The sequence below is a fragment of the Dermacentor albipictus genome, chromosome 1, assembly GCF_038994185.2.
Source record: "Dermacentor albipictus isolate Rhodes 1998 colony chromosome 1, USDA_Dalb.pri_finalv2, whole genome shotgun sequence".
Lineage (NCBI taxonomy): Eukaryota > Metazoa > Arthropoda > Arachnida > Ixodida > Ixodidae > Dermacentor > Dermacentor albipictus.
In genome coordinates, this window is record NC_091821.1 from 481,343,301 (window position 1) to 481,368,543 (window position 25,243).

General features: G+C 48.4%; 1 protein-coding gene and 1 pseudogene across 1 annotated transcript in view; one reads left to right on the top strand and one right to left on the bottom strand.

The window, feature by feature from the left end:
- Positions 1-25,243, bottom strand: part of LOC135901442 (protocadherin gamma-C3-like) — a 288,857-nt gene that overhangs the window by 231,798 nt on the left and 31,816 nt on the right. The gene's annotated exons all lie outside the window — the stretch shown is intronic.
- Positions 637-816, top strand: LOC135901480 (U2 spliceosomal RNA; annotated as a pseudogene).

A 25,243-nucleotide genomic window follows, 5' to 3' on the forward strand; every position in this document is an offset into this window, starting at 1 on the left:
AATGGCTGATAACCCCTTAAGCAAAGGTTCATACCACCGTAAATAAAAAAATTCAGTGCCTTTCCACTCTGTGAAGAAAGATGACCAGCGAAGCTGTGTATGTAGACTCCTTAATGCGAACTGTCCATTGCCGGGCGTCAAGCGCCGTATGCACATAAATAGGAGGCGAGGTGCGATTACAGTCGCTGAGGCACCGGGGGGTATACATACCAATGAATTGTTGCAAAGCGCGACACGACACCTGTTACTAACGAATCATGGCACGTGGAACAGACACGCACTTCAGCGCATTCCGAGGGCGCACACTGCTTCACTGTAGCCAAGGCGACCGTGCGTTGGTCGACGTCCTGCAGTGCAGTAACGGTTGTGAGGTCACTCGAAAGCCACAAGCGGTCACACACAGCAAAGGTCACACAAAAGTGGTTGACTACAAATCTCCTCTGAAACCTGGGCGTTGCTCCTGTGAAACGTTTCAAGTTTACGGGATTGGGACCACATGGACGGTTCGCATTTTTTTCCGCCTCGCGGTCCTCGCGGGCAGCATGCTTACGTGACCGCCACCTCGGGAGAGCGGAAGGAGAGCAGATACGCAAGCGCTTGGAACGCCGACAAAGAGAGGGCCGTGCGAAGGTAGACATGGCCGACGCGGATCAAAGTGTAGTATTTGTTCTTATCAGCTTAATATTTGGTGCGGGTAGTATTTGGACCTAACATATTCAACTTATTTTCGCAAGTTGGCGGAGTGCTCAAAGCTGGCTTCACCTCCACGGAAGGTCGGCCCAGTATTGCACTAACTTCGGAATCAGCCCACATGTGGGGAGTGCTTCAAACCTACTACACCTCCTCGCGGGTCCGCTGGGGTTTGCAATATCTTCGGGATAGGCCCACGTGTGGGAAAATTCTCGATCTACACAGCTCGATAGACGGACGCAGTTGTTTTCCCAGAACCTAGCCATATACAGCTTCGCTGTAAAAAAAAAAAGATCGAAAGAAAAACTTGGCCTCCCCATACTTCGACAGAAGAGAGAGAGAGAGAAATAAACTTTATTTTGAGACCAGGCTTCTTGAGCCCAAAGGTGGGTGGCCTCCTCAGTCCAGGTAGCCATGGCTCGCTGCCGCCGCCCGAGCCCTGTTCACCAACCGCAGCTGGATGTCAAGGTCTTGCGTCACCAGCAGAACCTCCCACTGGTCTTTCGATTCTTCCTCCATATCCGCTTCTTCCTGGTTGTTATCGCTTGGTGGCGATGATGACGGTGGTACTTCGCGGTTATTTCTGCACTCCAGCACCATATGGCGCAAGGTGTTCGGCGTGTCCGGCGGGCAGAACTTGCAGTCTCGCCCGTAGATGCCCGGGTACATGGCGTGCAGCAGTGTTCCGTGTGGGTACGTTCCAGCCTGTAGTCTTCTCCAGGTTACCGCTTGGTCCCTACTCATCGTCTTATGCGCGGGCGGGTAGCGACGCCTCTGCTTCCTGTAGTGCGCCAAGATATCCGAGTACTTCTTGGATATGCGTTCTTCATCCTCTTCACAGTCGTCGGTACGCGTTCTCTGCGCGTCGGAGATGGCTCGGCGTGCATGATCTCGAGCCGCGGCGTGCGCCGCCTGGTTCCCCGTGAGAGACTCGTGCCCCGGTGTCCAGAGGATTTGTGCTGCTTCTATCTTGGTGGTGTTCAAGACTTGAAGCGCTGCCTTTCCAATCCTTCCGTTCATATACCTTCGGCATGCTTCTTGTGAGTCCGTCACCACGGTAACCATGGCCTTCTTGCACGTTGCGATGGCCAGGGCTATGCCCACCTCTTCCGCTGTGCTCGCGTCCTTGGCACGTATGGATGTGGCTGTAAGTTGTTCGCCCTTCTCGTCGACCACGCTGATTGCGAATCGGTCGTTGGTACTGTACGCAGCTGCATCTGTATATCTAACGTTTTCTTCTTTGCTGTTGGTGCGTTCGAGGATGCGCTTGAGCGCCTGTGTTCTCGCCTGTCTCCTTTCCTTGTCGTACTCGGGATGCATGTTTCTGGGAATGGTACATATGTGTAGCTTGTCTCTGATTTCGTGTGGGATACGCTGAGGTAGGTGCCTTTCATCCTCGACTTGGTAGCCCAGATCTTGCAGCAGGGCTCTTCCCGTCCTTGTCAGCTTTAGTCTCTCCAGTTGGTTGACGTTGTGCGCCTCCACGAGCTCTTCCCACGTGTTGTGGACTCCCATTTTGAGTAATTTCGCTGTGGACGTGGAGGGGGACAGACCCAAGGCAATTTTGTATGATTTTCTGATGAGGGCGTTTACTTTGTCTCGTTGACTGTTCTTCATGTCAACGTATGGGGTCCCGTACGTGACGATGCTCGTGAGCAGCGCTTGTATCATTTTCGTGCAGTCTTCTTCCTTGAGTCCGTGGCTTTTGCTCGTCACTCTTTTGATAAGGTGGGTTATTTGTTGCACTGTTCTTTGAATTTTTTCCAACTCTGCTCCCCCGGCCCCGTCCTTTTGAATCAGGAGTCCGAGGATGCGGAGCGTCGTAACCTGCGGAATCATGATGCCTCCCACCTTTACTACCGGGTCTGGTATCTGCTGCGGTTGTCGGCCTCTTGTGCGCTTCCTTAGCACCAAGAGCTCCGATTTTTCAGGTGCGCACGTCAGTCCACATGCTTCCAGGTACTTTTCCGTAGTGTCAACCGCTTCTTGCAGAGCGTCTTGCTGTTGACCTGTCGACCCTCCCGTAGTCCAGATGGTGAGGTCGTCAGCATATATTGCGTGACCAATCCCTTCTATTTGCTTCAGTTGCTTGGGTAGCGTGCTCATCGCCAGATTGAATAGCATCGGCGAAATGACGGAGCCTTGTGGCGTTCCCTTTCGCGGTATGTCGAATTTCTCAGAGCGTAAGTTGCCTATCCCCACTGTGGCTGTTCGTTCTTTCAGAAAAGCTTTGATGTAATTATATACTTTTTCACCGCAGTTATATACGTTGAGGTGCTGCAGTATGGCTTCGTGTGACACGTTGTCGAAAGCCCCTTTCACGTCAAGTGCGAGGATGGCTCTTTTGCTGTGCGTGTCCAGCTTGTCGATGACTTTTTCCTTGATTTGCAGCAACACGTCTTGCGCGGACAGGTGAGCTCGAAATCCGAACATAGTGCTTGGGACGTGTTCGTTGTCTTCGAGATAGTCGATCATGCGGTTGTGCACCATGTGCTCGTAGAGTTTTCCAGCACACGAGGTTAGGGATATAGGTCGAAGGTTCTGCACGATGATGGGCTTGTTGGGTTTAGGTATCATGGTTACCTCGGCATGTTTCCATTCCGGTGGTACTTTACCTTGTTGCCAGCACTCGTTGATGTATTTTAAGAGCGCGTCTACAGAGGGTCCGTCAAGGTTCCGGAGTGTCTTGTTGTTTATTCTGTCGTACCCCGGCGCCGTGTTGCGGGTGAGCTTGCTCAAGGCCCTCTCGATTTCTGCTTCTGTGAAGGGCCGATCCAGTTCCATATTTGGCTTGCCTCGATACTCGTCGAAGTGCGAATCTACAGTTATGTTTCGCTCAGTACCGAGGAACTTCTCCTTCACTTCTCTGATAATGTCTTCCTCTTTCCCCGGGTGGTTGTGTATGAGTCGCTGCATTTTCTGTTTTGTGGCGTTCTTGTTCTCCTTCTTTGATAGGAGAGTCTTGAGCACCGCCCAAGTGCGCTTGCTGCTTAAGGTACCTTGAAGCTTGTTGCATGTTTCGCGCCAGTTCTTTCTTTCAAGTTGTTCAGAGTACTCTTGCGTTTCCTTGATCAGTTTAGAGATTCGAATTTTGAGTTTCCGGTTGCACTTGTTACGCTGCCAGCGTTTGGCGAGACCCCTCCGCGCCTCCCACAGGTGGAGTAAGTGCGGGTCGACCACGGGGGTGATTTGAGACAGCTGGATTGTCCTCGTATGCTTCTCGGCTCTTTCCACGACTCCTCTGATCCATATTGTTATGTCGTCTATCGTCGCATTAATGGCACTCTCATCTTTGCGAAAGGCCTGCCAGTCCGTGATCTTGGCTTTTCCTATCTTCATCGTTGCTTTGTGGTGCGGAATGATCGTTTGCACTATAAAATGGTCGCTACCAAGATTCTCGTCCATGCAGCTCCACTCATACTGTTTGAGTCCGTGTACGAATGTGAGGTCGGGGCTGGTGTTTCTAGATACACTGTTGCCGATGCGCGTGGGTGTCTGTGGGTCGTTGAGTAGCGTGAGGAGGTGTTGTTGGGCTACGTTGTGCACGTCTTCTCCTTTTTTCTTTGAGGCCGCATAACCCCAGGCCACATGGGGAGCATTAAAATCTCCAACGACTATCAGCCCGTTACCCTTGCTCAGCTTCTTCACCTCTCTCATAAGCTTGTCTAGATCCTTTAGGTGGTCCTTTGGTGGGCTGTACACGTTTAACACAAAGAGGCTTTGCTGCTGTTTTTTCTCGGGTACGATTTCGACGAGGGTGTGTTCGATGCGGTGTTGGATGTCGTGTCGTTGAGCGTTGATGGCTTTCTTGGACAGGATTGCTGTCCTCGTTTTACCGTCAGTGACGTGAGTGAGGTAACCACTGACCTTGAAGTCTTCTGCTTCGGTTTCTTGTAAGGCTATAATGTCTGGGTCAAACTGCTTGCAGAATTGTACAAGGTTGCTTCTCTTACTTCGAATAGAATGACAGTTCCATTGCCAAATTTTGAGCCGTGGGTGTTGCTTGTAGTCATCTTCCTCTTTAGATTGCCTCGCCATCTTGTTCGCTTAGGGTCTGCATCATCTTGGCTTCTCGCGCAGGGTACTTAGGTTTCTTGCGAGCATTATCTCTTTCTTCTAGCATGTGAATGCGTTGACTGAAACTTTCTCCGGATTGTGTCATTTTGGTCTGTAGAGCCTGAATCTGGTTCTCTATTTCGTTCTTGAGAGATTGGAAGCCAGTCTGTATCATCTGTGTTACCGTGTTTTGCATAACCTGCGTTACTGTGGACAGTGTGGTTTCCATCATGATGGTCACGTTGGCGTTGATGCGGTCTTCAAGTGTCTTGAGGTCGTTCTGGGTTATCACCGCTTGGTTCGACAGTGTGGATGGCTCTGGTCTGTTGACTTGTTGACTTGTTGTTGATGACTCTGTTGGTGATGGTGGTGGGGGTGGGGATGAAGGCCGCGGTAGGGGTGTTTGCGATTGCTGGGTCTGTTCTCTCCGTAGTTGTTCTATTTCTCGCATCAGGTACTCGAGCTGTTTTTGTGTGCTGGCTTCCTTCTCTTGTGTCTTCTTCTTTTGCTGTTCTATCTCTCGCTTCAATTCATCGTTCTGTTTTCGGAGAATCATTATCGTGTCTTCGTACCTCGAGTGTCTTGTGGTTTGAACGCCATTATTTTCTTTCGACGTATGAATGTTCCCTCTGACGACGTTGGCCCAGCTTACCTTGCGTTGTGTGTTGTCGTGTTCCACGCCCGTTGCCGTTGTCCGGGGAACGCTCTGTTGTCTTTCCCTTGATCGCGATCCCGACTTGGATCTGGATCTTTTTGTCTGCTCGGCCTCATTCGGTGACTGTGGCGATGGTGACATGGTCATCATGTGCTCGTTGTCGTTGTTAGGTACCATGCTGGCCTGGTACCAGAAGCGTCTCTGTCTCGATCTTGACCGCTCCCTGACTCTCAACGGTGGCGGGGCTGGTTTCAGCTTCCTTCGACAGTCTCTACCCGCCGTTTCATGGGGCATTCCGCAGAGCTTACATTTCGGTTCGCATTGGTGGTTATTTGGATCAGCGTTGTTTTCTCCGCAGTTGTCACATAGTTCATCGTTTGGATTAGGGCAGACGTCTTGTCTGTGTCCTATCTCCCCGCAAGATCTGCAGTACTGCACTGACTTTCGGTAGGGTCTGCAGCGGGTAAGCGTACATCCAACTTTAACGTAGAACGGAACGTGCGGGCCCTCGAAGGTGATCACTGCCGACGTCGATCTTCCCAGCATTCTAGCGTATAGGATTTTGCACTTGTTGGTTGTTGCTAGTAGATCTACTAGCTGCTCGTCGGTGGTGCCTTCCTCTATTCCGTGAACAACGCCACGTACAGTGCCCGGAATTGGCTTGAGGTAAGGTGTGACTTCGTATGTTGCGTGTCCTATTTCGATGCTTGGTATTTCTGCTAGTTTAAGTGCGCAATCCTCTTCTTCGGTACTTGCCAGAATTAAGTTTTGTTGCCACTGTGTCTGTATGATCACCTTGGCGTAGAGCTCCTGGGGTGTGACTCCGCATGCTTGGGCTAATCCTCTTGCTATCACTCCGTCTTTCCAGTTTGACACTTTCACACCGGCTTTAGGTCTGTAAACAATCTTGTAATGGTTTTCTGGTAGCGGTGGGGTCGTTGGCAAGCGAGGCCGTGGCTTGCTTGCGTTGTTGTGGCCCCATGGCTTTTGAGGGGCTTGCCGTTTTCCATCATTTGTGTTCTGTCCCGTGCTGAGTTCGCATGAGAACTCCTTCTGCGTCTTCGAAGTTGCGATGGATTCTTTCTTCTTCTGTTGTCGCGCTAGTAGCATCACCCGTGGTCCTGTCTGGCGTAGTGTTTTTCCGCTGTTGCTGTCGAACGTCGGCTCCGTGTCGTTCATTTCTGCTTCATTATTTGTTATTCCTGTTATGGAGTTCGTTCGGTCAACTTCCATAATGCTAGGTTGCCGCGGCGTTTGAAGAGGGAAAAAACATTGAAAAAAGCCGTTGTCGGGTGGCCCGGCGTGCACGTGGATCTCGAGGCACGAGGCGCGAGGAGCGGAGCCTCAGGCAGCAGGGCTCGGCGATCGCGAGTAGGCTTAGCTGGGCACGGCCGTCACCTTGCAAGTTTCAGGATTAGTACTTGCGTGAAGAAGAAACTCACGGTGGTGTGCGTGGTCTCTCTGAATGGCGCTTCTTGAGCTGAGTCGAATGCAGCGGACAGTCAAGCGTTGCGAGGGGGCGATCCGCAGGAATTGCAAACTGAATCGGGAGCACACGTAGAGCAAGTCTGCTCGGTTTGCCCTCTTCTTCTTCTTATCTCTCGACAGAAGAGAAATGAAATTCTACACTGGAATGATTAGCGGCAACGGCGCCAGCTGTAGAAGAAGACGACGATGCTCGAGCCATTTCTGGTGATGATAGTCGTTGTTATTGATGATGATGCTCATGATGACGATTATTGTTATGATTATGATAGTTTCCTTTTTCCAATGAATGGTTCATACCCCCTTAAGCAATGAGCGACAACGGAGCCAACTGTAGAAGGAGACGACGATGCTAGAGCCATTGCTGGTGATGCTAGTTGTTGTTATTGATGCTGATGCTGACGATTGTTGTTATGATTATGATAGTTTCCTTTTTCCAATGAATGGCTCATACCCCCTTAAGCAATGAGCGGCAACGGAGCCAGCTGTGGAAGGAGACGACGACGACGAACGCATGAGCAGTGGCACAAACGCGTTCGCGGGTTGTTCGTGGACGACGGAAATGCCCTAGCTTTATGGAGCTTCACTGTAAAACAGGAGTGCGATCGAGTTTTTGAGCAATTGTGGCTGGCGAGAAGCTGTACAGACGCGCCATTGTCACGTATACATCTAAGTATCCATTAAGATAAAGTGGCAAGGCACAGTCGCGGACATAAGGAAGCACACGACGTATAAAAATGGAGAGCGACCGCGAGCTATAGGGGTGTCTGCGTCTCGCGGAACACGTGCCGCTGTGCGGACATACGAGCGTGTCTCCAATCGCTCGGGCAAAGAGAGACGGTGAGGTGCTAAATATAAGTGCGCGTTTAGGCTTACTTTACGAGCGCTCTCGCTTTTTTTTTTGCCACACTATCACTGCGTCGAGAAGTGAAGCGGTTTCTTTTCCCTGTTTCTGCATTTTCTTTTTCAAGTTTACTGCCCTCGGCACACTCATGTTTTTAGCCACTGGCCGGAACTTCCCCGGGATGTAAATAGCGAAAGATAGCCCCTCTTTTCTCTCTTATTTATGTCCTCACTCGCTCTTCTAGTACACTTGCTTTGTGCTTTCTTCTTTAGTGAAAGCAAGAAAGCAACAAAATAGCGTTGGACCCGTCTTTGTCGGAAAGTGGAATGACTGCTCGGGATGTCGAGGTAAAAGCCATCTCCGCAAGTAACCGTCAGCGCCTCTTGGCCCTTCGTGCATCCGAAATGCACTTCCCATGGTTGTCACGTTTCCTTGTTTTTCATGGTACGTGGAAGAGATGACTATAGATGGGGCAATCAACGAAAATAGCAGTGAATAGGCTCTAAAGATCCAATCTCGTAGTTCATTGTACCCAAATGCATAGCCATTGGGCCCTAGGAAGCCGCGTAAGATGCCTCAGTCACAAATATCTTTGCTCCTTGGGTTTGCCAGGCTGTAAAGAGCCCTGAGTGGTCTTTGCAATCTTATCGTAAGTCCGGGCGCCCTAAATAACGTTAGGTATAGTCCAATGAGCATGATGGCAAAGCTGTTTTTGTTTTTACATATGTGACTTTCTTTCTATAGGACTTTATGGTTATGCTTCGTATTATCGCCTGTAAGGCAACGTATGAATTCAAGTTCTTTGATTCGGCGTAATACTGCGTATATCGAAGGGCAGAGCAACACACTAGTGCTGCCACTTTTAAATTTCATTTTAACCACACGGCATAAATGCATGTTTAATGGAGCAGGAAAGCTACCGAGAAGCAGGATAACAATTATTTTCATAAGAGAAGGTCACCTGTATCAACAGACTTCTGAAAAGTGGTCTCTTCATAAAAGAAAAAAAAACATATTTCTTGGTCTGCCTAATGGGCAAGGGGTTCTCATTCATGTCATGCAGTCCCAATACCAATACTTTTGAGTACGTTTATTTAACATGCCTATCGCAATACCACTGAAGATTCAAAGGGCTGCTTGTTCTAAATTCCATTTTCCTAAACCGTGTCATCGATATAAGGAGTAATGAAACATTCCTCGCCACGCGTTCAGTAGCAAAATATTACACCGTCCATCGTGAACACGGTAAAGCCAACTCGATGGGAAATGTGACACCCCTTGCTGGCACGGCGGACAGAGATAACAAGCTTTTATTGGGAGGTTTTTCTGCCAGTAGGTGGGCAAGAGCAGATGTGCGTTACCGAAATATGCAAGGAGCTGAAAAAAAGTTATCTCAGATTAAATTGCTGCCATACCTGGCCAAAACACATTGCGAAACGACAGTCCGGCTTCCAATATTTAAGTGTTGCGCAGTGACCATCGACATTGCCCGCAGCATTATTCACCCGGCAGCGTAACAGGTTCAGTGAGTATGGCGTGGGTCAACCGCGCTCTGTCTCATGCTTGGCGCCGGCAAGCACTCTGGACAACGAAACAGCCCCAGCACAACAAGCATAATCCGTCCGTCAGGATCGACCAATTCGAAAATGTGTTGCGTTTGTCTCCTGATTCAATAACTAGCGCGAAGCCTCGTCCTTTTTGCAACTTTCTTTGCTGTTCTCTCTTGACCGGCAACAAAATTCACCGGCCAGATCTAACAAAATGGTAGACGTGCGCTTCTCTTTCACCGCTGACTCACGGATCGTGCTACGTAGCCATCACGTGTTTAAACACGTCACATCGTAAGCCTCCCCTGTCGAGAACACAGTTCTATACGCGTGCAGTGAGCTTCCGGGTCGGTAAGCTTCGCGCAGCGACTACCGTAGTGGCGGAAGAGCAAAATGCAACGGTGCATGCCGTCCTTTCTGTCGGCGTTTCAATCGTAATGGTCCAGGGGAAGACAGCGCTGGTGAACGCTGGACCATCGCGTGGCTGGCGCCGCCCACGTCGCCGCGAGAAAGCTGTCTCGCACTGACAGGCAACGGCATCCTTGGGTTGCTTGGGTGTCACGTTTCAGCCGTTACTCGTAAGCTAAGAGCAACGACATGCTTCATGTCCGAGTACCGCGGCGCAGTGAACTGGACGGTATCGTTGGCTCCGCAATAGGGCCAGGTATACCCGTCCCGGCAGTCCTCATCAAATATGAATGCTCTCGCTTCATTGCTTTCCTCGATGCGCCAGAATACGGGCGGCTATTGTCGCTTTACGTTGCGTTTAAGTAAAACAGATAGCCTATAGAGCCATATTGTGGGCACGGAAGAGCATGAGAGCAGATCTAAAGAAAAATGCGGGCTACTACAGCTTAGTAAAGCAAACGATGACTCGTGTCTTTCTGCTCGTTAGCCTCTAATTGCAGCCATGAATCACTTCTGCTTCGTCGAATGCCGGTACTGAACGTATTTGTTTCTAGGATAAACTTGCATCTGCAATGAAATTGTTCGTGCGACTAGAGGAGCTCAACAACGTTACATGCCCGTTTTCACGGTTTTCTGAAGAAATTCGATGACCCACAAAGTTTATGTCTTGAGGAAGCCTGGGAAATCTTAGGAGTGACAACGTACAAATTTCGATCGGCGAGCTCTAACTCGAAGTTATATAAATATTGCGAAATTCTCGTTATGGCCTGGTCAGTGGCGTTACAGCAAACGTTTACTAAGCTTCCCCGCTTCTCTTCATTCTCAAGGTGATCCAAATTTCCGGAGTCTCTCACTACGGCGTGCCTCATAAAGAGGTCGTATGGATAGCAGTTTTGGCACATAAAATCACGTAATTTTTTTAGTAATTACCGAATACTTGTTTTTTCCAAAATGTTTATATGTAACACGAGGTGTGTGGTTGGTTTTTCTGGTCTCTTCGGGGAAGCATGCTAAGTATGTTGTTTATATTTCGTTGAAGTAGGAGCTATGTTCTGACTGCCGTAGGCTTAATGCATAGCCTGTGTTTGTTAATTACAGCCTTTCTATAAAATTACTTGTTAAAGCGGTCTAGAGTGGGACACTCCCGTCCTGTCATACTCCCGGCAATGTTTCCCAGACACTTGAACGGAGACATCAAGTTCAATTTCGGTGATAATGAGCTACGTAGTCAGAATAACCTCTGGCAAAATATTCACACTCTGGCTTTGAGTAAAAGCCTGGTAAATAATTCCTGGATTCTCGGTTTTTCCTACTTTCATGCGTTATACGAGGATTGCAGTTGATTTCTCCGGTGCCCTATAAAAAAGACACCTTGATTATATTTGACGAAAATAAAAGACACATTATGGATAACATATAGGCGTTCTAAGAGCGTGGGTTAATTGCGGCCTTTGCAATAAATTACGTATGCAAGGCCTCCGGAGCCTTGGGAGTGTGTCCTAGCATAACTACAAATGCCGCCTAGATCTATATGAGCGAAAATAAGGGGACGCTGTGGCATATTTTGCGCGAAGTTAAATGCGCGTGGATGAAACAGAGCCTTTGTGAAAAATTCCTTTACCATGTGCTCGAAAGCCCTTCATGACCCTTTTACGCTATGTTTCCCAGTGTCCACATGGAACTCTACTACATTAAACCGGAGCTATATTGGTTGGAAATAAGAAACACGTTAGGCGTTATGTCGCTTACATGTGCCCGCATTATAAACCAGCCGATGCACAATGCTTGTGCCAGAACATCCAGCCCACGCGCCAGAGCCGGTCGCGTGATACTCACCGGCATCATTCTGCACACGTATGCATACAACAATCACGGTGCTAGAGCTTATTCTCTCTGGGTCTATTTGCCCGCATCTGTTTTATCTCGCTCTGAGTCAGCTTTCGAACGGCCGGTGAACGCTGTTGTGTGTACGCGCGTCACTTCTGGTTCTTTGCATTTTCCTTTACTGCACGGCGCAAAGGCTGAAACTAAACATAACTGCAAGCATTGCGGTTGGTAGTATAAGATTTAATACACACTGCTTGACTAGAGCTAGCCTTCACGCAGATTGTAATATGTGCGTTGGATCTAGGAATTTCTCTTTTCTCTTTCTTTCGTGGCGATATTCGGTATTGTTACCGCTCTTTCATGGCTAGATTGTACAGTTTGTAGAGCCTGCGTGTCCGAATATTTGCTCATGGGAGCTACATGCATAGTGGCGTGAACTGTCGTTTCTGTCATCTCGCACATAAACAAAAGCGTTTACCTAAAGCCTGTTGGAGGAGAAGTGCAGCTACGGAAAGCGCAAGAAATCCAAGTTACGGCATTCCATTTTTCGCGATCAACTCCATGGTTCTGTCCTCGAAACTCGAAGAGAGTCGTGAAACGCCTTCACCGTGAAAAGTCAACGCATAACTCTCGCCCGTCGTACCAGGTGGACGAGCGCCTGAATACATTCAGAAATCATCACTGTGTTATTGAGTGTAGAGATGGCGTGTACAGTGTGACGGGTAGAAAAGCCGATAATGGAGCGTGTCGCTCATACGCTGCATGCGGTTAGCTTAGTTTCGCCTTTGCGGAAGCGGCATGTGATACTTGCCATTCCGAACAAGGCGCTTGCCGTGGACAGGAGTAATTAGAATATACATACAGTTAGAACAGAAACGTCAAATGTTACTTACGACATCTCTCCTGGTAGTTATTGGGTCAGCTTTGACTCAACTGGAGTTTCCGGCTACTCTATTTCAACTATAGGCAAAACAGAAATTTGCTTAGAAATTATGAATGAAGAGGAAATAAACGGACACTCCGTCAACTTTTGACTTGTTATGGGGTCGACGTGCAAAGCAGTTACGCATTCTGGTATATTATCTTAATATACGCGCGTACAATGGCTAACCTTTCCCGAGCTCCTTCTAGGGACTTTTCCTCCTTGTCCACGTCACAGAAGTGCCTCTGCCTGGGGGGTCACGTGCACGCAAGGTTGAACCGATAAGGAGCCTCCGGTGAGCGACTTGAGCGACATGAACAATTCCCGATAGAGCTTTCTGTTGCTCAGTACGTACTACATAAATGTGTTTTTCCGAGAGTGAAAGAACTTGAGCCTGAAAGAATTCGCACTGCCTGAAAGCTCCAGTAATGCGGGTACTACCGTAATCGAATAAATATCTTCAATTGCAATCTCTACAGTTAAAAAAAATACAAAAACTTGTATTTTGGTGAAATCACAGAAATACAAGCTAACGGAAATCACAACAGACAAGAAAATAAATCTTACAATTACCATACTTTCTCTCTTTTTTTCGCACAAACATTTGGACAGAGTAGGTTCTGGTGCATTTGGACGAAAGGAGCGACGAAGCCACCTACATAGGTGCATAGGACGGCATACTCACGAGTGCACTCATCGCATTCATTCAACAGTTGTGAGTGTGAATTTGTCATGAAGGGCGCGAGTTCAGTCAGTGTACCGGTGGAGTACACTTACTGAGTACCAGTGAGTGTCAGCGAGTGTGCATCCTAACGCACACACAGAAACATATATATATATATATATATCACAGTGGTGTGTGTGTGTGAGCGAGTGTCCACTGATTCTTCTAACTTAAGTGTAGGTGTAATCTACGGGGGGAGCTTTTTGCGAACACCGAGTCCAACAGTGGTTATCATCACCACAGCACTCGCCAAATGTGTAGGTCGAAGCCGATGGCACCCTGCCGATACACGAACGAGATATATCTCCAGAGCGCGTGGCCCCGACATTCAACAAGGTCAGTGAGGTGCGCTGTCCAATTATCGATCGACGCGGAAGTTTCGTGCAGCGACGATAGAAAGACAGGGGCGAGGAGCAGAGGTGAGGCCATGCCCCGTTGTTGCCCGGCTCAGGTAAGATGTCAAGTTCGCTGACGCACGAGCTCTGCTCAGTATGGCGGCCGCGTTCATTAGGGCAGTTCCGTACGACCGTGTGTATATGGCTCGTCCGTACGCCGGGCGCATCACAAGACGCGAGCCATTGTCCTCGGCCCGGCACGAAATAGGTGAAGAGTGCCACGTCACGCCTCTGGGTCGAACTGGCGTGTGTTGTTGTCGCGAGGGACCATCCGAGCTGATCGACTCCGGTCTGGGTCACTGTCGTCCACTGGCCCGCTCTTCCAGTTCACGCGGTCTTGATCCCATAAGTGTAGGGCAGTGGACGCGACTGCTTGTTGCTGTCGCATAGCGCGCTGAAGTGGCGACACGGACTTAAAGTGATCGCTCTCTGCCACGTGTTATGAAGAGTCCTGGAATAGCTAAGCGCTCTCACCTTCGCGCTGTCAAGTGCCGATGAGAGCACGCGGTATTGTCCCACTGTGTGAGCCGAGCAACGGACTTGGCAAAAGAACGACCCAATTTGGTGACCCTAAATGATACTACATTTCATTGACATGTCATATCACGCGTTTCCCATGCGTCATAACCCAGTGTTTTAATTTACATACGTCGCTGACAATGCAGAAACATACTCTAGGTATATTTCGAGATGTACGGATGGAGTGAAGGCTGTTTACGACTGCGATCAAAATCCAATGTGTAGCAAACTACTATTAGACGTTACTTAACCTAGATGTCCAAAATGCATGTGAGCAAAGAGAGCCTTCTCATTTTTTACTTTTCTTGTTTATTTATCTGTTCAGTTACGATGCGTGCACAGTTCGCCGGTGACGACGATAGAGACCCGTACAGCGAGCGAAAAATCGTTGGACTAAACTTCAGTTATGATCTCGTCCGTTATATAGAACATTTGAGAATGCACTATTGAACAGCACTTGCATAATACCATGGGGACTTAGGTGCGACACTGAGCATGTGTACTTACCAGTGAAAGGTTGTCAAGTCTCCGGCTGAAGTTATGTCTGCATGATCATTTTCTTAAAAGCTAATCTGCCGCAATCACAGTTGCAAGGGCACATTGTAGTTTTCACCATAATATTAGAAAAAAACGGAATCTTAGTAGAAATTACACTTTCCGATGCGCCTATGAGGCATATGGCCCTTAATTTTTGTCAGCACTCACCAGTATTGGGTGAAACAAAGAAGAGGTAAAATGCTGGGTTTGTAGTTCACTCTTCTCCACCCCGTCATAACGTGGTGCAACTTGACTACCTAGAACATCAAATTAATGAAACAGACGAGCAAACTAGCCCACACCAAGATGCTACTAACACCATTTCAAAGCGACTGATAAAACCAAAGGAATGGAGGGAGGTTCACCATAGAACCTCTCCAGTTTGCTTCACTGGCTTACACGGACATTAGCGCGAGTGACTATGTAGGCACCACTGCGTTTTAGAACCGACATGATTTTGTGACAACTAGTTGTTGTGTGGAGCAGCACACTGTATGATGTATGTCTGTATATGTGACACCGACAATGTGCGTGACTATGCGGCGACTTGATAAGTCAGCGTGGCAGGGCTCACACAGATATTCTCGTGTTGTTCATTCAAACTTCAGAACTTTCTTGACTTACGACAAGGAGTAACTTAGATCACTGGGTCTGACCAAACGGCGAAATAATTCGACGCGCAGCGTAAAAACAACTGACCGCCGGCGTGTAAAAACTGAGCCACCAAGCACACAGTCGTCTTAATGTAAAAGTAGACTTGAGTTAAGCTGAGTATTTCAGTAACTTCTCGCACAACAAGTTCATGACTTGGACGTATTTATGTCTGCTTTTGGAAGCAAAGAGCTCGTCTTTAAAGGGACTCTAAATTGAAATTTTAAGCCTTATTGTGAAAGGACACACATGGATGAAAAGAAATGTTAATGATACCGTGAATGAAGTCTTGGTACGCCAAGTGCGCAAGAACATAACACGAATATTTCTGTACAAGCCACTCGTGATGTCATAGTTTGTAGAGCGTGTCTTCAGGACTAGTTAATAGTTTACCAATACAAAATGATTCCATTGCACTCTAATGATATGAAAAGTCCGTTCGAGTACATTCAGAAATTAAATTCTGGGGTTTTCCGCGTCAAAAGGAGGATCTAATTACTAGGCACGCTGTACAGTGGGGCTCCGTATTAATTTCTACCACCTGGGCTTCTTTAACATGCATCACTTGTAAGTTCGAGAATTTATCTGTTCTTTTTTTTTTGCAATGTATTTAGCATTTTTGCATGAACACTTTTCTGAACAAAAACAAGGCTTAAACATAAGAAAATATTTTGCAACCCCTACTGTCGTAAGCTGGCTTGAATGGACAAGTGTGTAAGAAATGGACATCCAGTGCACAAATATCTGTACATTAAATGCACGAACACGGTATGGAGGAAGGGGTCAAGAAAACTGGCAAGTAAGTACGGCGTAATTGGAAACACAAATACCCAACATAGAGTCATCAAAAAAAGAATTTCTGCGAGACAGAGACCTCAAATCGAAGACAAATGATTGGGGAGAGGGCGGGGCGCACATACATGAAGGGACCGAGAATAAATGAGGAAGGAACATTTGTATGTGTGCACGAAAACTAATATGTCGTTTAATGAAACCCGAGCTGCCTGTGTACAAGAACATGCAGGAGCAATTATTCCCGACTACACAAGTAGTTGCATAGATAACAGCGTTTGAGCACTCGGGTAATTCATCACACAGACAGCGAGAAAATAACGAACCGCTCGGAAAGCGTTAGCCAAAATTCCCTTCATGCTTCAGAAAGGTGTAAAATTTTCGCCATCGTCCAGCTGGTAAGCATCACCAGGTTTATTGGCAGGTTCCATACTCGCTACTCTCTCTGCCCTCCTCTGAAATTTCTTCGTCCCCTTCCGCTCCCTATATGCAGAATAGTACGTCAGCGGTTAGATACACGATGAAAATTATATCTGGTTTTCAATAACAAGCTTCTCCCTCTTCCATACAATAGAGAAGGCTTGATGCCTAGCGCGATAGCCGACGCGATGTTATACATAGTAAGCCTTGCAGGTGTTCTGTCTCGTGTCAGTTGGATTAAACACCGGTGATTGCGCTCAAGCAAAACTTTTGAGAAGCACTAGCAGCCATCGTTTTTTGGAGGTGGCACCCCCCGGTGACGAAGAAGTGGAGATGCCCAGGCTTTGCTTCCTTATCATTCCTATCCCCCTGTTCGATCTTACCGCTGTATAGAATATAGATAGAAGAAACATTAGATGTGCGCACACATGGGCCTTGCGTATACGTCATCACGCTTAAAGAACGTCACTAAGGCCGATCGATTTCGTAAATCGTAGAAACGCCAGCGTTTTTTGCTGAGCCTGCGACCACATGAGGCCTCGGTCGTAGCATTCTTGTGTCAAAATGGCCTAGAATCAAGCCTGTTTATCACAGTCGAATGAAGCAGCGCTGGACATCGTTAAAGTGAAGAGACGCAGCACTTGTTAGTCTGTCTCTTGACAGCTGCGTGCACGAGTCGCACGTGGGTGTGTCTGCCATTGCAATGATGAATGAGAAAGCTATTTCTAAGGACCAGCCCAGGCCACGCAGATGAAATTACAGATGGAACTTAAGCTGGCCAAACAGCCTCTAGACGTCGCTTTCCGCGAGTTAATTACACGCCCTCCACGTCGGCTGGTAGGGAGTCCTCCGTTGCCGACACACTCGCGGTGCGACAGTTTCGCACAGAAGAGGCCCCAAGTAAGCGAGTCCTGAAGAGCGTAAAAGATCGCCCAAAAATAGAACTGGGTCGCTCCGACGCAGCCGCTATTGCTCACCGAGGCGAGAAACTTGGCAACGCCACTCATAACACAGGCGACAAAGACGCCCGCCTTCGCATTATCAAAAGTCCCTCACACGACGCAGAGCACCGTGACAGAGAAGAATCTGCGACGCAAACATTTCGCCCGAGCGTCCTCGTTCCACATAAAACAGTATTTGCGCGACTTCTCGTCGTACACGTTTACCGTGAAGGTACGACAGCCGGACCGAGCTAATGAGAGCAAGACCCCCTTTAGCAAAACAGATCGCACCGTGAGGTGCTTAGCACGTATACTCGCCAAGGGCGCGTGCAAGACTCGCCGTCATCAATGATGGCAGGCTGCCAACGGTGAATCTCGTTGCGCGCGCATAAGATACGACGTGAAAAGCGCACCCGCCCACGTTCACTGAACCGCAGTGTCGGTGCTGACCTTGATCAGGAAAGATCTGGGTGTCTGCCGCGAGAACGTTCCCGTCCGCGCACGGGGGCTTTATTGTGCACCGCGAGAGATCGTCAGGTAGCTCAGCGATCTGCCAGCATTTCTGTGTTTTTTTCTTACTGGAAAGAAGTTACAAGTGAGAAAATCGTCAGTCCTGACTCGCCGCGCAGTTTTCTTCGGTACCTCGGGCGTCCACCGACCGACGCGTGGCCACATTCTTCACGCGGCTACATAAGCATGACGTAATCCTTCGGTGAACTTAATAGCGCACGCGCTGCCGTCCGCGATACGTGCGCTGCGGGAGGAATTTCTCGCGTGTTCGCACGACGTTTCGCGATCCACGAGCCGCCGCATCCAGAAAGATATAGCGTATGTACACACACAAAGAGACTCAAAACCATCAGAGCGCGCGAATGCTCGTTCTCTTGTGTCACCACTGTGGCCTTCTTCCTCCTCGCGGGCGCTTTGGATGTTTAGAACTGCACTCGCTTCTGCGAGCACGCTTACGTAATCGCCTTTCTGCGTGATGTTCGTGCACCGCTAGGCCGAATGGGCGCGGCCACGCGTACGCATCATCGGCGACCCTTAGATACAAGGTCGGATCCTGCCACCTCTCTCTCTCTCTTTCTCGACACGATAGAAGGAGATGTTGGCGCTTAAATATGGCGCCGGTTATAATGCCTGTCTTTTGAACTGGTTGTAAAGTTATACACGTAGTTTCGTATCCTTTTCCACGTTGTTTTTTCTTAGAAGAGAGAGCACTGGAATGTTTGGACAACAAGGAGTTTCTTGCAATGTATTATCTTTAGGAGAATTCACTGGTAAAGCGAGCACTTCCTTTCACTGCCCTGCGCAGACCATTCCTCCACTTCAGAATCTAACCGCATTCACACACCTCTTTCTTACGTCGCCGCTCCCGCACCGTCACATGACCCCGCGGGCGGCAGATGCACTGTAAGCTGCCGACATTTTATCGGACGCGCGTCTATTTGTGCCGACCGCGAAGCCCGCCACGTCGGGCCACATGTTTGTTTGCTCGCAATGGCGCTTCAGCGCACGAATGCCTTGCATATGGACAACGGACGTCGGTAAAGGAACCAGGATACAAAAATGCTCTAGTCTGCGCCCTCTTTCGGCACCGCCGAAGAGCACCTTCGCAGATCGCTTCTCCCATAACGATTCTACGCCATCTGAAGGTGGACGTGCTACTGGGGTGTCTGCTCTTATTGACGGTCTCAATATAGCAGTACCTTGGTAAGTTAGTTTCAAGGAACTGCACTATCTGAGCGTCGCAACACGGCGTAAGCAGTGAGTCAATGCAAGCCATTGCTAAGTCTTTTAAACAAACAAAACTAAAAGTGGGACGGAGGGGGAAGGCGCAGGGTACAATGGCACTAGGCATCTTGTAAAGCGGAAGCTACGCTCTGATCACTTTCATCCACGCGCACACAGCACTATACATCATTTCCGTCGATGGACACAAACTCACAAATGAGTTGTGCACTTTCTAGCGTAACACGAAAGCGTGCCTCACCACGCAATGCGGGTACCACCCACAAGCAACGCAACGACGGCGTTCGACGCTCGGTAGCTAAGCGTGCTCTTACGCTCGGCTGCACATACGGTCCTGACCACCAGATTCCGGCACAGCTTCCCAGACAGCCATGAGGAAGCGAAGGTCCGTGGACAGGAAGAAGCGTTACCGTGTGCAAACGCTAAAACGGCCGTGTCGTTAAGTAACCGAACGGCGGCGTTTATCGCAATCGAATCGGCGGAGGACGAAGGCTGTCGCGCCGAAAACGAAATTTTTTTCCGAACGCCACTGCAGTCTGCCTTCGGCCATTCACGAGCGGTCTTCCGCTTTCGAATTCCAACATTCATTTCTTTTTCTCAGCTCTTCGACAGCATAGCATATATAGGGTCGTGAAAAAACAAAAACCTTCGTCAGCCCCCGTTTTCCTCAGGGCTGTTCCTGGATGCCGGACAATTTCCGTAGCACGTTGGTGCTGCCGTGGAAACTTGAGGTGTTGGCTGTAAGGGGCCGTTAGCGACGACTGCATTAGCTCATTCGTACGCGCTCGCTGGACGCTGAGAATCGGGTTAACAGCTAGCGGCTTTTTCGTCGGAGACTGGTGCCACTGCGCACAGATACCGCCACTCTACGTCCCGTGCGTATCGTATGCGTCAGAGTGAAGTGCGCCAGCAGGGCAAGAACCGACAGAATGGCCCCGCGCGCCGCTGGAAGCAGCCTGTCGGAAAGCAAATTGTCCCCCGTGCCAAGAGCAGTCTAGCGTGGCAGGAAGCGAGAACGAAAATTTGCCTGCACTGAAAGTTTGCGGATGCACAAATGCAGGACGCGTGCGTGGGTAACGGTAGTTGCCATGTGATGGAATTTCAGCTACAGCGGTGAGCCTCACAGACAAGGTTCTCGAGAATTTGTGTCGGGAAGGCTATTATTGTATTGCCGCATTACCTATACTACTTATATACCTTATAAAATTTATATAATACTACTTATTATACTTATGCTACTTATACTGCTTAGTATAATGCTTATATAATACGTTGCCCATAGATTACCCTCACCCCACGTGTATGGTTCCAAACTGGACTCCCGGCCACGGGGGCCGCATTTCGATGGGGAAAATGCGAAAACACCCGTTTACTTAGATTTAGGTGCCCGTTAAAGAACCCCAGGTGGTCAAAATTTTCGGAGTGCTCCACTACGGCATGCCTCATAATCAGAAAGTGGTTTTGGCACATGAAACCCCGTAATTTTTGAAACTGTACTCAATCTGGTTAAGCTCCCGGCCTTTCCTTCCTCCCTTCTTTCTTTATCTGCTGTTGCGCTCACTCGGGGGTGAATGTTATCGCGTTAGGCTGCTGAATACTTGCAAAAACCTTAGAATTTTTAGGAAAAGAGCTGAGAGCTTAGAAAAAATACGGAGTTTTACGTGCCAAAACCACGATCTGATTATGAGGCACGTCGTAGTGGAGGGGCTTCGGATTAATTTTGACAGCCTGGGGTTCGTTAACGTGTACCATGCACGGTACACGAGCATTTTGCATTCCGCCCCCATCGTGATGCGGCCACCGCCACCGGGATCGAACCAACGACCTCTAGTTCATCAGCGCGACGCCATAGCCAGCGGGATACCGCAGCGGCTACTTGTAAAGAGATTAGATAGATAGATAGATAGATAGATAGATAGATAGATAGATAGATAGATAGATAGATAGATAGATAGATAGATAGATAGATAGATAGATAGATAGATAGATAGATAGATAGATAGATAGATAGATAGATAGATAGATAGATAGATAGATAGATAGATAGATAGATAGATAGATAGATAGATAGATAGATAGATAGATAGATAGATAGATAGATAGATAGATAGATAGATAGATAGATAGATAGATAGATAGATAGATAGATAGATAGATAGATAGATAGATAGATAGATAGATAGATAGATAGATAGATAGATAGATAGATAGATAGATCACCCGCGTTATACAGGAGGAGCGTCCTCGAACACTTACGCTATCGGCGTTGCTCATGCAATAATTTACTGAGTGAAGAAACTTTGGAGACTTAAACAGAATCACTAGCCAGAATTCTGGCGCAGGTCAACAAATTACAGGTACGCGGCCGAAAACGCGGTACTCCGGACGCCTTCCATTCCCATCGAACCATCTCCTTTTCGCAACAGCCTCCTTCTCCTTCACTCCTTACCCCTCTTCAACTTTCCAACGCCGTCGTACTCCGAACCTACCAAACCAAATCTGCGGGCAACGCAGGCTATATAATAGCGGAGGGGGCCAGAAAGAAACGTGGTGCGGAGGGGGAGGGGGGGGTGGCGGTGAGCAACACCTGCCCGGTTTCTGAAGCGGGACCGCAGTGGGTTAACACTCCCAGCTCCGCTCTCTCTCGCGTTCCCCTATTGCAGCACGGTTCTTTCACCTGGGGTGTGCCTGCGTGACCGCTCGCCATCTGCCTCGTGTGCCGCCTACCTCCATTCGAGCGTACAAATATGCAGAACCCTTGTCCTGGGTCAATTCGAGGAAGTTAGTGCGTTAGTGCTGTGAGTTGTCTCATATGCCTTCTATGTCCATGTCGTTGTGCCTTCGCTAAAGTAAATAAGAAAGAAAAAGCAAATGAAAAGGCACTACATTCCGTCCGTATGTCTTTCTTCCATGCGAAACCTTGGGTGCAGCCAACAGTTAGACATTTTTGTTATTATTATTGTTATTATTGTTGTTGTTGTTGTTGTTGTCGTTGCTGTTGTTGTTGTTGTTGTTGGGAGCCCTTCGTCTTCTTTCTCTTCCCCGATGCGTCGTTTGCATTCACCGTGCTTCCTGCGCCGCTATCACAGCTCTTCAACTTGAAAGAACAGCTGTGTTTTTGTTGGGCGTCTCTTCGCGTCGTAGGTCAGCGCAAGCCTGTTCACTTTCTCTTGCTTGGGCTCTTCCCACTTTCGGTTAGCGTAACGCCTTGATGGCAAATCGCGTCTTCCTCTTTTAGAGACTTCGAAGTCTTGTTGTCGTTTTATAATTATACTTTTCATAACCGAAACGACATTAATTTTTCTAAAATTTATTGTCAGTCACAGTAGAGAAATACCTGCGCCTTATGCACAAGGTAGTAAAAAGATGGTGCGATATAGGATTATGAGACCTACTGCTAGAGTGTACTAGAATACTCTGCTATTGCGTTCAGTCATGAGTTCTCTTCAGCCATCAGGATAGCTCTACCATTTCTTAAAATTGGCATTAAAGAGACATAAAGAGATAAATAATTTGGCATCTACTTGGCTGAGTTGAGAAAAATTAACTAAACAAGTATTTAATTTTAAAATGAAGGCTTGTTTATCAATCAATTAAGTAAAACCTATTCTTGCGTGCTAAAACATACCATTCAGTCAACTTAACTGCGCTTTCTCTTGCGCCACTGATGTTGATTCCGCCCTAAACGTGTAGCGCGCGAACTACTAAAAGTGCCGCGTAATGCAGCGCCCGTCAATCGAACGAGCTAACTCCCCCCGACACAGCTCTTAACTCGGCTTCCTCCTGGAAGTCGCGACCTGTCGGTGTTGGCTGGCACTGGTCACGAGCTTCGTGTACAGCGTGAGGATCGAAGCCCATGCAATGGCAGGCGGTTGAAGAGTCAAGCAGTTAAAGGGCCCCTGAAACGGTTCGGACAAATTTTGTAGACGCATAGGGTACAGCTTAAGTAGAACATTCGCACCACAATTTAAGTGAAGCGTTACGTATTAATGGAGCTACAAGCGATTATAAGTTACCCTCCTCCCCAGCCATGCTTTTCCTTCTCAACTCGTCCGCCGAGCGAGTGGGGCTAAGCTCCGCCTTCACTGGTCCTGCGTCACGATGCGACGTCACATCGTCGACTTCCGGGTGTTTTGGAGCCCGCCCCAGCCCGCGCGAAACCTCTCCGCTAGCTGCTTGGCCGTCGACCCCAAGCAAGAGCTATCGAAGAAGCGTGCTTTGCGAGCATTCTGTCGTAGCCGAACGTGTCTGGTGTTTCGTTAACCACAGGCAAGCTGGTCATTTCGGCAAATGACTGGAGGCATAAACTCAAGCTGATGACGGAACTTTGGCGTAGACGTACGTGAGCGGCCTGATCGGTCTGCATGGTCCAGACACTTGTTGGCGCAGCGCTTAACCAGTCAAACAAAGCGCTAATATTGCTCTAATGAAGTGTAAAACATTTTAAACATTTATAAAAACAACGTGTTGATGATTACACTCCTGCGAAAAGTACGCACCAGCAGCAAAGAAGGAAACGCTTCGTTGCTGCTACTGTGTATGGTTGAGCTCTATGCCACCAGGTGGCTGCACCGTGCAGACCATTCACATTTGCCCTTCTGCTCATTTCGGCTCATCCCGTTACGGCACAGTCAAGCGGCCAGATCCTGTCCCCTTGCGCTTACGTTTGCCTTAATGCGGGACTCGCGAAACGCTATTGCGTTAGTAATCTTCCGGTGTAAAGTGACGGCCACAAACGCGCAAATCCTGCGCAGCAGCCAGTTCGCCCGTACGCTGCCTTGCAGAGGGACACGATGTCGCAGCTTTACATATTGCCAGTCGCTACGTTTGCAGCCCACAAGGCAACAAAGTCGAATCGTAGTGCTCGCGAAAAGACTGACACCAACTCTGACCGCGGAGCTCTCGTCAAAATGGAGTACGTTGTAACACAAGCAGACGACACTTGCTGTGTGCCGGAAGTGCTTAAGTGTACTGAAAAATTGTTCTTGTGCATTCTCTTTATGCTACTTTCTTTTTATAAAAACAAATTAACTAACATTCCAACTATTACGAAGATCATCTGTTTACCATAAAGTTGGAAAAATTATCGACCACGCGCCCTGGTCAGCCAATCAGATAGCTCGCCCATGTGACGTAATATGGGTTATTTGCATCATATGGGTAGGGGCGGCTTAAAACTCCGCCGAGCAGTGCGCTGCGATCGACAGCGATGTGCATTTTTAAAACCTTATAATAAATTACACGCTTTACGCAGAGCACTTAGATGTGTCAATTAATGATCAGAAGGACCTACTCTAACGATTCAGTACGTTTGTAGAAAATCGCCAAAATCGTTTCAGGGTCCCTTTAACGAGCTTAGTTCTTTGAAACTGGTTTTTTAGGAAGGCTGGCCTTGTGGCACGAGGGCGCGTACGTAACCGCGCGGCACCTTTGTGTTTACGTGCCAGCGCACGATGTGTCATGTCATATTGCCGCTTGCATGAGCGACGGAAGGCAACATCATGACGAGATGAAAGCAAATGTCATGATGACCTTTGCCGAGCTTTACAAGCAATGGTTTGAATAGGCGAGCCACTTAAGGCATCAATACCCGCCGTGGTTGCTCAGTGGCTATTGTGTTGGGCTGCTGAGCACGAGGTCGCGGGATCGAATCCCGGCCACGGCGGCCGCATTTCGATGGGGGCGAAATGCGAAAACGCCCGTGTGCTTAGATTTAGGTGCACGTTAAAGAACCCCAAATGGTTGAAATTTCCGGAGTCCTCCACTACGGCGTGCCTCATAATCAAAAAGTGGTTTTGGCACGTAAAACCCCATAATTTAATTTTAAGGCGTCAATAGAAGTGCGCGTGGATGTGCAAAGCAAATGTTTAGGAATTTAGTCTGCATTGTGGTGGTGGCCATGAAAGTGCTTCAGTAATTGGATAGGCATGCTATCTTTCCACTGTAATCTAACCATCAACGGAAGGGTCAAGAATATTCTAGGGCAGTGGCCGGCATACTTAAAGTAGTAACAAAAGTGCGCAATGATGCGTACCATTACTTAAAGTCGCATTAAAGCGACATAAAGAGAAAAGTAAG